This window comes from Zingiber officinale, chromosome 11A, assembly GCF_018446385.1.
Source record: "Zingiber officinale cultivar Zhangliang chromosome 11A, Zo_v1.1, whole genome shotgun sequence".
NCBI classification, from domain to species: domain Eukaryota; kingdom Viridiplantae; phylum Streptophyta; class Magnoliopsida; order Zingiberales; family Zingiberaceae; genus Zingiber; species Zingiber officinale.
The window spans coordinates 22842281-22854844 of NC_056006.1; positions in this window are offsets into that span (position 1 = coordinate 22842281).

Sequence of the window (12564 nt, forward strand, 5' to 3'; positions counted from 1 at the left end):
CATCTACTAGCCGAACCCACAAGAGTAAATTGATTAAGAAGGAATCGATACTCTACTGACCCAATACGAGTAAATCGATACTCTACTGATCGAGCCAACATGAGTATGCAAGTATTATCCATTACCCAACTAATAATAGCAGGGGTTGGTATGTGACTCTAACTCTCGCCCACGTAGTAGTAATAGAAACTAATAATACAGGTGGTGTGGTAGAAGAAATCCCTTGAGACTATAATCCCTGATCTCCAACAGGAACTGATAGACCTAAACAGTGGTTGAACCAACACATGTCATACATGCTACAAATAATTGGACAATTACTAATAGAAGTGTATGATAACAGTATACAAACATACCTCCTATAGTTTGGAGATGTCCTGCCACTGTTTGGTCTCAAAACTCAAAAAGTGATATTGAGAAAATAAATCATGAAATCCAAAACATAGTAAATATGCCTCATAAACTTGTGGCTTTGATACCAACAAATTGTCACACCCCAAAGGAGTCCATGCCCGATAAATAGACAACATCTCCCCTGTAACAGTGACAAATAAAACATGTATACAATGCCACAGGGTTACTCACAATCTATCAACAGTCCACACAGCTAGAACATACACAACTACACAGTTATATACACAGCCTATACGGCTAAAACAAAAAGAGCATAACCACATAGTTGTATAGTAAACAACCCACATGGCTGTACTAAAAACACAACGGAAGACAAAAGGAAAACCCATAACCAAAAACGTGAGACTGCTAGCCGGCTAGGCTTTATACAACCACAACAAAATAAATGCAAGACACTACATAGCAAAACTCCAAAACTAATCAAGTTATAAAATGCCAAGTTTACAAAACGTAAAGCAAGTAAAATAGGAAACTAAACAAAAAATCGTCCTCGGATGTGACGTGGGACTGGCAGATAGAATACTCCAAGCGACTCCATAATCACTACCTTCTACCTAAGGAAAAGATAATATACAAATGCAATGGTGAGTGCGAGTCACTCAACTGGTAATAGACAAGATAGCGCATGGTCTATATAAAACATAGAGATCAAAGTATATAGTCTCAATAGGAAAATAAGAACATGATCATACTGACATAATCAATACACCTAAATATAATTGACATAATGACTACACATAATCAATACTGACATAAGAAATGCGTATACCCAATCTGGAACTGACACATACGGTACAATGATCAGTAAACTCACTAAGGATTAGTAACAAATCTACTCATAACACCTGATCAATATAGACTACAACATATACATGTATAATATTGAACATGTATGAAGCATGACAAATATATGCAATAATCATATCTCAAACAAGTGCAATATATCACAATCACATGTAGCTAGTAACTACAAGATATGTATGCAGAGTTATCTCCATAGATGCACCTTGCATCGTATGTAAATGCGCATATATGCCACATGGTCACCCCCGCCACCTCTCAAGACACCACAACCCTAGTATGACTGAGAGGCTTTGGTCCGTGACAACTGTACTATCCTCCAGTCACTATAGAGCGGTCGAGGAGGACAGTTTACTAAGTAGTTATCTAACTACATAGCATTAGGGTCCCTAACTGCTCACAATGCCGGATATCACTCCCTCGCTGAGTGGCTGGGTGGCACGACAGGACAAGCGACAACTGCTCCAGCTACTACAACACATAAGTGACTGAGTTGTGGCACTAAAAATGATTGACGACTCTCTCACACCACAAGGGAGACAATGGTCATTAGCATGTAGTGCAATGATGAACATGATATATAATCATGATTTCAACACATCATCATCAATGCAACATTTCAATCATCATAAAAACCTCCAGTACAATGATTTATCTAGCATCTATATCTATAGGTATGGGTAGATCCAACAGGTGTCTACTAAATAACAAATACAGTAAATAGCCACACTCGACCCTTACACACCATACACGTACGTACTCTACAACATAAGTATAATCAACATGATACCTCCAATGTCACACCAATCACATATGATCACCAATATTGGCATAATTGACGTGATTCCTCCAATAATACTCATCAAACACGTATACACATACAATATAGGTACAATCAACATGAGTCCTTAAATAGTAAACACCGACATGTGTGCACACACAACATGTAATGGACTATAAGCATGGTAATTAAAGTCCTTCCACGTATACCAATCATATGTATACCCAAAATTATATGCATAATCATCATGTTAACATGGTCAATAAGATATCCCCTACTACACTTACTCTACATGTATATACATAACTGAGTATAAATATCAAAAGCCATGATTGTATAAGAAATAATTAGATCATCTTTAAGGTTAAGCAGAAAAGTATTAAATAGGATAACAAACAAACAGATTTAAGATAAAGCAACCTAATCCATCAATCAAAACAACCATGCACTAAGTTCAAAGAACTAAAGAGGCCAAGGAAGAAATACTCATCTTAATCTGTCGATCGTGTTAAACAATCCCATATCAAGACACTAATCTCACATCAAAGTCCTACAAATTACATGATGCACAGTTTAGCTAATCACATATGTAACAACTAGCTAAACCCAAAATCCCAAACTAATTAGGGAAAAAACCCTAATCAAAATAATTAACCTCAATTATCTCCTTTATTGATCATATCAGATCTAACCCAATATCAACCCTAGTTTAATCCATCCAATTGATTAAATCGATTTAGATCATCCATTAATCAAATTACATCTTTTTCATCAACAGATTATCAAAATTCCAAATCTGATACAACTTCAAATAAATCCACATCTCAATTAATTCCTTAATCAAATCCAATACATAATGTAACCAATCCATAGTACAACTTACCCAAATTGGATTGCTCCATCATCAACTCATGGCCGGAGAGGTTCTTTGCTGGAACAGGATGGATGGAACTATGGTTCTTCAGTGGATAGTGTTGGCCGAAGCTACAAAGACTAGCCAAGTATCAAATCTCTTCATCCCAATACAAAGAATGGAACACCGACCTCTGTTAATCCAATTCTAAGCATACCTTACCTTAATCCGAATCTACAGATTCCTCTTAAACAAAATCTAATTGTTGCTATGGTGATGAGTTGTGGCAGAGGAGTGGCAACGACACTAGGGCACCAACTCGGAGGAAGTTGGGAGAAGAGGAAGGATCAAAGATGACTACTGTGGTGCCGAGCTAAGGTAGAGGAGGGGTGGGGATGCGACATCGTGGAGCAGGCCACGCAGGAAACACAACCAGGTGCGGTATAAGCACGACCGGTCAAGGTTAGATGAGGACCGGCAACACCCTATGCTAGTAGCAACCAAGGCTAGCAATTGGAGGCGTTGGGTGGTGGTCCGACAAGGGATCTGACGAAGGGAGAGGTGACAGCAGCTCTCCCATGGCTAACAGTGTCGCTATCCTGCCCTCACACGGAGAGGTGGCATCAACCACTCATACCATCGACGGTTAGACTAGGGAAATGAGTACCGGAGAGGCAACACTAGGGTGGTGCTCGGGTGGCTCTCGGACATTGGCGACGATGGATTGGAGCGACAATGTGAAGAGGAGCAGAAGAGGATCGGGAGCAAAGGAGAAGAATGGGAAAGGAACGGATGAGGAAAATTTGGGAATTAAAAACCTAAGTTCCTTTTATATGCATTGGGTTAATTAATTAAATCTTATGTTAATTTCTCAATCAACTCTCTCTTAATTAGGTAATTCAAACAGGCTTCCTCCAATCATAATTGATCCATCCCCTTAAACGTGTCATACAATCTTCGTTTAAATCCCTAAAAAATTTCTAAAAATTTTGAAAAAAATCAATAAGGTTATTACTCCAATAACACTTATTATTAAATTTGTCCTATCTTACATGGTGAGTATGGATTATGTGAATAATTTAGTGGATATGAAAAATATGGATAATTTGGTGCAATTTGAGAATTTTGGGAAGGAACATTTTCTAAAAAAATTCTCGGTTATTTGCATCTATTTTAGAGAAAAATAGTAGAGAAAAGATTTTTAGAAGGATTTAGGTGTTTTGTATGATTGAAATAAGTTGTATATAATGATGAGTATTTATAGATGAAAATTTAATTTTATTTATTAAAATAGGTGTAAACTAGTCATTGTATGGATTTACTAGTCGTTGCTGGCTGTTAACTAATCGTTAACTTTTTATTTTATTTTAACCTCATCAAAAATATACTACCAATTTAATTTTATTTATTGATTTTAAAATTTAAAATTTAAAATTTAAAATTTTTAATTTTTAAATAAACTCACCTCATGCACGCACCAGGTGAGATATATATATTTCTATAAACATCTTATTTTATTATTATTATTTTTAAAAAAAAAACAGTTGAACACATTCAAGCATTTTATTATTATTTTTTTTCTAAAGAAGTTCGTTGCTTGAATGACTTCAATGCCCCATTGACATTAACGCCAACTGCATGGTTTTAAAACCAAAATTCAGTTATAACACCGGTTAAAAACAGCCAAGGTAGAAGCCCTAATTAAGAATGAATTAATCATTTAATAATTATTATTTAATAATTGATGTCAAAAATACTAATCAAGTTATGTATATTAATTAAATAAAAACAATAATTATTTAATTTTAAACTTTAAATGCAGATTATCACCTATTTAATTGATCATTAAATTAAATTATTAATTTAAAACTCACATTCTATATAAATTTAATTATTTAAATTAATTAATAAAATTATAAAAAAATACTACCTTATTAATTTAATCATTTAAAAAATTAATAGTTAAATATATTTATTTTCTAATACCAATATATGTCTGTTTTTTAACAATTGAGACCAAAAGTGTATGACCACTTAAGGATGAGAAAAGTTTGGTTAAATCGAAGGCATCGAATTTAAAATTTTAGTTGGATTATTTTAGAATTTTAATTTAAAAAAAATAATTATTTTAGATAATTTAGTTCTGTCTTAGTTTTAAAATTCATTATTCTATTAAACCAAATAAATCGAATTGAACATTTTAAAATCCATAATTTTCTACTTCTGTAATCTTGTCACCCATCGCTCTCGCAACTCCTGACTTCCTTATCTCCTTTCTCGACTCCCCTCTAACTGTCCTCCTCTTCGTCACTCTAACTTGTTGGTCGATTATGATTCATGATTTAAAACCATTAATTATGATTTAGTTCATGGTTCACAACGGTTCAAGATTATTATTATTATTTAAAAAGGAAAACTTCTTCGAAGGAGCAAATGGAGTGAAGAATAAGTTCAAAAGTCTATAACAAATGAAAAGGTAATTAAATTACTAGTTCATATTTTACTTAACGACATTTTGTGTAAGATAGGTGAATATCCAAATGTTAAGGAATTGTGGACAAGCTAATGAAGCTTTATGAAGATCCAACCTCAACGCCAAGTGGAAATGAAGCCAAAGAAAGAAACTCATTGGATAAAGAACTTACAAATTCGGAGTTTAAAAGATGCTCAACATCCGACGATGAAATTGAGGAAACTGTTAGAGTGTATACTAAAAGCCTAGCTTTTGTATAAACATTTATTTAGAAATAAGAATCACATTGGTCAAATGTCTACATTTATAAGTTAAGTGTAGTTGTTCAATTAATTTATATTGTAAATAACATGGTGTGTGGTGTCACACACAGAAGATCATGTTATCAATTCATTGTAAATTATAAACAGTAACTTATGACTAAGATAGAAAGGAACAAACCATTGGAATAGTCGTAGTGTAATTTGGTATTGGTTTATCTTAACTATAAAATTACACTAGTACACTCTGAGTGTATTGAGCAGAACCATTTAAGGTAAGTTCTTTTTGTACTGACTACATAAAAGAACAAGACCTTTGTTATTATGAAAGTGTGTGCTCTTAATCCTGATATAATAGCAAGCACATATATTTAGTATTTATTTTTTTGACTTATCAAAGGGTACGATTTAGTTCGATAAATCAATAGGCCCAATAAGTTGGGAAATGATATTATTTATAGTGTGCGTTGTTGATTATAGAAGGAAACTGTGTCCTAGTAATCTAGGTTGATGATGTCCCCAAAAGGAGCTCATAAGGATTGTCATGTAAACCCTACAGGTGGACTTAGTCTGACATGATAATGATGTTGAGTGGTACTACTCTTGGAGCTAGATACTAATTAAGTGAATTGTCAGTAACTCATTTAATTAGTGGACATTTTATATCTTAAACACAGGGAGACTAATACACTCATAATAAGAAGGAGCCCAAAATGTAATTTGGGATTGGTGCGGTAGTTCAATAATAATTCTTTAGTCGTATGAATTATTATTGATGAAATTAAGTTGAGTGTTCGGGGCGAACACGGGAAGCTTAATTTCATCGGGAGACCAAAACCAATTCCTCCTCTTGGTCCCTATCGTAGCCTCTTATATATAGAGAATTATATCCACCAAATACCCACCTTCTTACCCAACCTTAGGTGGCCGGCCAAGCCAAGCTTGGAGTCCAAGCTTGGGCCGGCCAAAGCTAAAGGGTTGAGCCATTGTGGTGGCCGGTCAATGCTTGAAGCTCAAACTAGGTGGGCCGACCACAAGAAAATAAAAGGATTTTATTTTTTAAAATCTTTTCTTATGTGGATATCATGCTTTTAAAAGAGAGTTTAAAATTTAAAATTTTCCTTTTATAGCTTTCTACAAAAGATTAAGTAAAAGGTTTGATATCTTTCCTTATTTGTAGTTAAAAGGAAGATTTTAATTTTTGATAAAACTTTCCTTTTTTGTAATCATCTTAATGATTTGAAAGAGAGTTTTAAAATTAAATCTTTCCTATTATAGTTTCTACAAAAGATTAAGAAAAAATTTGATATCTTTCCTTATTTGTAGATTGAGAGAAAGATTTTAATTTTAAAGATAACTTTCCTTTTTGGAAATCATCCACATGTTTTAATAGAGAGATTTTAATTTATAAAATTTCCTTTTATAACCAACCATGAAGGGAAAATTAATAGAGAAATTTTTATTTTAAAAATTTATGGAAAAAAATAAGGAAGTTTTAATTTTATGTTTAAAACTTGTCTTATTTGGAGCATGTGATGTGGCCGGCCATAGCATGGGTTAAAAGGAATTTTTAATTAAAATTTTCTTATTAACCTATGGCAAGGAATATAAGGAGATTTTAATTATAATTAAATTTCCTTATTTGCTAAGACCAAGTAATATAAAAAAGAGGGTAGAGGTGCATCACCTCACAACACATATTCTATTATTCCTCTCTCTTTTCTTCCTTGGTGTGGCCGACCCTATTCTCTTCTCCTTTCTTCTTCTTGTGGCCGAACCTCAACATCTCTTGGAGCTCTTGTGGTGGCCGGATTTTGCTTGGAGTAGGAGAGAAAGGAGGCTTTGCTCTTGCATCCCTTGGAGCTTGAAGGTTGGTGGCCGAAACTTAGAAGAAGGAAGTTGTCTTGGTGGTTCTCATCTTGGTAGATCGTTGCCCACACAACGTCCAAGATAAGAAGAGGAATATGATAGAAGATCAATAGGTTGTCGCGTACAAAGAAAGGTATAACTAGTAATTATTTTCTACATCATACTAGTTTTCTTTGTATAGTTTTTGAAATACCAAACACAAGAGGCATATGATTCTAGGTTTCAAATTTGTGATTCGAGTTTGTGTTTTTTTTGTTTTTCGAATTTGTGATTCGATTGTTCCTTTTGGTTAAACCTAGGGTTATATAAGGAAATTAAATATTAAATTTCATTAAGAGATTTTGTCGAGGTAGTGATGGATGTTCCCATACCCAAGAAGTTCAAGTGCCTCGCTATGTTTGACCTGGGAACCAATTTTCGAAATTAATATTTAATTGAATTTGTAACATGGGTGGATTTGGATCAATAATGTTAAGCATCGTTTCAGATCCAAGTCTAAACCTAAAAGAACAGTTAAGTTAAACTTGGAATCAATAATGTTAAGTTCCGTTTGTGATCCAAGTTTAATTTCTAAAAAACACAATAGGTTGTTAGGAAAGATTCGATACTTGTACAAAATTTTTATACAGTGGAACCGGTACGATCTTCCGAGTAGCAACCAACAATTGGTATCAGAGCTAGGGTTTGCCTCTATGTGTTTGGTTTTCAGTTTAATTATGCACATGTTAAACATAATTTAGGCAGGATAATAGTTGGATGTGCTAACTCTGTGGTTGCAGGTTCCAACTATTATGGCTTATAGATATTGTGTGTGATTGGACCCTTGGACATGTCAAGGGCATTTTTGTGTTGCATGATTGTATGTATTAAATACAGCAGAAGTTGTATTAGTTTTATAATTTTATATTTTTGTTTCGATCTAGATTACATGTACATTCCTTTGTGGAATATAGGATCGATATATGTAAAATTCTATTTTTGTCACGGATCGTATCCTTGCAAGGCGTGGTATTTTTTGAGGACCAGAGATGCAGCGGAAAAAGAAGCAAGACAAATACGGCGACTAGACCCGATTGTGGTGGCTAAAGATAGCAGCAGCTAGGGTTGGCAGCACATGGAGGACAGTGATGGAAAAGACCATAATAGTTGAAAATTTATTTTTCCATATTTGTTGCTTTATTTGCTGTGATGTGTGCTTGCATAGTTAAAATTTCTCATCTTAAATAACTAAGTGGGAAAGGGATTAGTAAATAAATTCCACGGTCTCCATTACTGGTTTGTAAGTGATGCAACAAACTTGCGTGTTGGCTCTGAGTGCCTTCCTCCACAACGGATGAGTTTGTTTGCGGATCACTAGATCAAACTTCCTTTATGGATGGTTATAGGAAATTATTTAGGATGTGTGTGATCTTCTCCAACTGAAGGGACACAATTCTATTTAATGGACTAAGTATCAAGTAATGGTATACACTTAGACACATTTAATAGTATCCTCCCCAACGGAGTCACTGCTATTATTTGTCTGACCAAAGAAATACCAACTATTAATTTTATTTATCATAAAGTTAGAATGACAAGATAATAAAATTAATGGGTAAGACCCTCCTCTTACAAATGTTGAATTTTTATACATCCACACTAACGTGGCATGAAAAATTCATGGTGTTTTGAGGTGTTGGTAAATTTAAATAATATTGTTTGAGGAATCAATATTATTCTAAATTTAGAGTCTTGACCAAAATCTTTTTTGTGATTCTTAGGATGACTTTCAAACCACTGACTATTATAATAAAAGAGAACAAACTTATTGGTCTCAATTACATAGATTAGAAAAGAAACCTGGACATTGTCCTAACTGCTGAAGGCTATAAGTTTGTACTGTTGGAGGTCTACCCTAATGTGCCTAATAGCGATTCTAGTGAAGAGGAGATTGAGTATCATAGGAAATGGGTCAAGGCAGATGAGACGACGCAGAGTTACATTTGTTTTTATATCAAATGTGTTGCAACATCAGCATCAGACCATGCCTACTGGCCATGACATGATGTACAATCTCAAGGAACTCTTCGGACACTAGAATCGGGTTGACAAGCAAGACTGTATGATCTCTAGGTACTAGACTAAAAGCAGGAATAAAGAAGCCGAAAGGCAAGTGCTTCATTTGCAAGCAGTCTGGACATTTGTAGGCGGACTGCCCTCGTAGGAACAGAACAATATAAGTATATCTTATTCTCCAGTAGTTGGAATATGTTTAGTGGTGTTATCTACCGGTACCTGGCGTGTAGATATGATAACCACTGATCATGTCTGCAAATCATTGCAGGGGTTCCAGGAAACCTGACAACTACACGAAGGAGAAATAACTGTTTACACGGGCAATGCTATAGAAGTAGCAGCTGTTGCAGTGGGAGATGTTTATAGGAATAAAATATTGGTTTTAAGAAATTATCTTTATGTACCAAGTTTTAGAAAGAACTTGATTTCAGTTTCTAAACAAAATAAGGATAGATATTCTATCTATTTATGATAACAAAGGTGTTATCAAGATAAATAGGGAAGTTATCTGTTCTGGTACGTTCGTTGGCAATTTGTAAATCCAATATCTTCCACAAAGCAATAAATGGAAATCTTCTAATTCTAATAAGAGAAAGGAACCTTCAAATATGAACCAAATATATCTATGGCATCTAAGGCTTGGTCATATTAACTTGAGTAGGATACAAAGGCTTATAGCCGATGGACTCTTGGGTTCATCAGTGTTGGAAAACTTTCCAACTTACGAATCTTGATTGGAAGGAAAAATGACCAAGAGACCTTTTTAGGCCAAGGGGTATAGAGTCAAAGATGTGTTAGAACTGGTTCATTCTGATTTGTGTGGTCCTATGTCTATCCAGGCAAGAGGTGGTTTCGAATATTTTGTCTCTTTCATAGACGACGATTCGAGATATGGGTACATTTACTTGATGCACCGCAAGTCTGAATGCTTTGATAAGTTCAAAGAGTACCAAGCTGATGTGGAGAAACGTCATGGTAAAAGTATCAAGACACTACAGTCCGATCGTGGTGGTGAATACCTCTTTGGAGAGTTTAGGAATTACTTATCAGAGGCTGGGATTCAATCCCAATTGTCTGCACCTGGTACACCCCAACAGAGTGGTGTGGCAGAACGAAGGAATAAGACTCTTATGGAAATGGTTAGATCAACGATGATTTATTCAGAATTACCAAATTCATTTTGAGGATATGATCTGGAAACAACAGTGTACATTCTGAATATGATACCTTCTAAATCAGTACCCTCTACTCCCATGGAATTGTGGAGTGGGCGCAAGCCTAGTTTGAGTCATATTCGGATATGGGGTAGTTTAGCACATGTGTTGAAAGGAGATACTGACAAGTTGGAATCACGTACAGAAGTGTGTCTGTTTGTAGGATATGCTAAGGGAACGAAAGGTGATTTATTTTATAATCCTAAAAATCAGAAGATCATTGTTAGCACCAATGTTCGATTTTTAGAGGAAGATTATGTAATAAACCATAAACCCATGAGTGAAATTGTTCTAGAAGAAATGCGAGAGGACATGCCTATTTTAGTACCATCAGTACAAGATGAAATATCACAAAAAACTGTAACACGTATCACAAATGATACACAACCACAGACAGTGCCTCATCGTAGTGGGAGGGTTGTAAGGCAACCTGAGAGATTCATGTTTTTGGGAGAGTCTTCGGACTTGATCTCTGATGAACATGAACCTGATCTCCAGACATATGACAAAACGCTCTAAGATAAAGATGCAGTATCTTGGCAAAGAGCGATGAACTCAAAAATAGAATCTATGTATTCTAATAAGGTCTGGGAGCTTGCAGAACCACCAAATGGTGTAAAAGCTGCTGGATGTAAGTGGATCTACAAAAGGAAAAGAGGGACAGATGGGAAGGTGGAAACATTCAAAGCGAGGCATATTGGAAAAGGGTATCAATTATGAGGAAACCTTTTCACCGGTAGCCCTGCTTAAGTCTATCCAGATTCTTTATCTTTTGCTACTCATATGGATTATGAGATTTGGCAAGTGGATGTCAAGACAACTTTCCTTAATGGATGTCTTGAAGAAAGCATCCATATAAAGCAACCAGAGGATTTCATTGCAAAGGACAAAGAACATCTAGTATGTAAGCTCAATCGGTCTATTTATGGACTGAAGCAAAGCTTCAAGGTCTTGGAACATTCGGTTGTAATACAGTCTTATGGATTTATTCAATGTCCAGATGAATCTTCTGTATACAAGAAGTGTGATGGAAACGTGGTGGTATTTCTTATACTATACGTAGATGACATTTTTTGATAGTTGGAAACAATATCAAAGTGTTGTCAGAAATAAGGGTATGGTTGTCCAAGCAATTCGATATGAAGGACTTAGGAGAATGCGCACATATTCTTGGGATCAAAGTAATAAGGGATCGCAAGAAAAGGATGCTGTGCTTATACCAAGCTTCATATATCGATACAATCCTAGCTCGTTTTAACATGCAAGACTCCAAGAAATGTTTTCTACCTTTTAGGCATGGAGTAGCTTTATCTAAAGAGATGTCTCCGAAGACATCAAAGGAGATAGAAGACATGAAGGCAGTTCCTTATGTTTCGGCTGTCGGAAGCCTAATGTATGCTATGGCGTGTACGAGACCGGATATCTATTTTACCGTGGGCATGGATAGCAGATATCAAAGTAACCCTGGACAAGGACATTGGACTACTGTAAAGCATATATTAAAATACCTAAGAAGGACTAGAGATTATATGCTAGGCAGATGATTTGCTCCCTGTGGGTTACAAGGATTCCAACTTCCAATCTGATAAGGACAATAGTAAGTCAACCTCGGGGTTTTGTGTTTACTTTAGGATGTGAAGTCATAACTATAGAGGAGTGTTAAGCATAGGTGCTTTTTTGGACTCCACCATAGAAGCTGAGTATATGGCAGTCTTTGAGGCAGTCACAGAAGATGTATGACGACACGGGAGAGAGCCGACAAGCTCGATGCGTCTGAGGGATGAGGCACCGTGGAAGAGTGTCACGCCCGAGGGAAGTCCCTGCCAGAAGAAATTTCGGCAGCA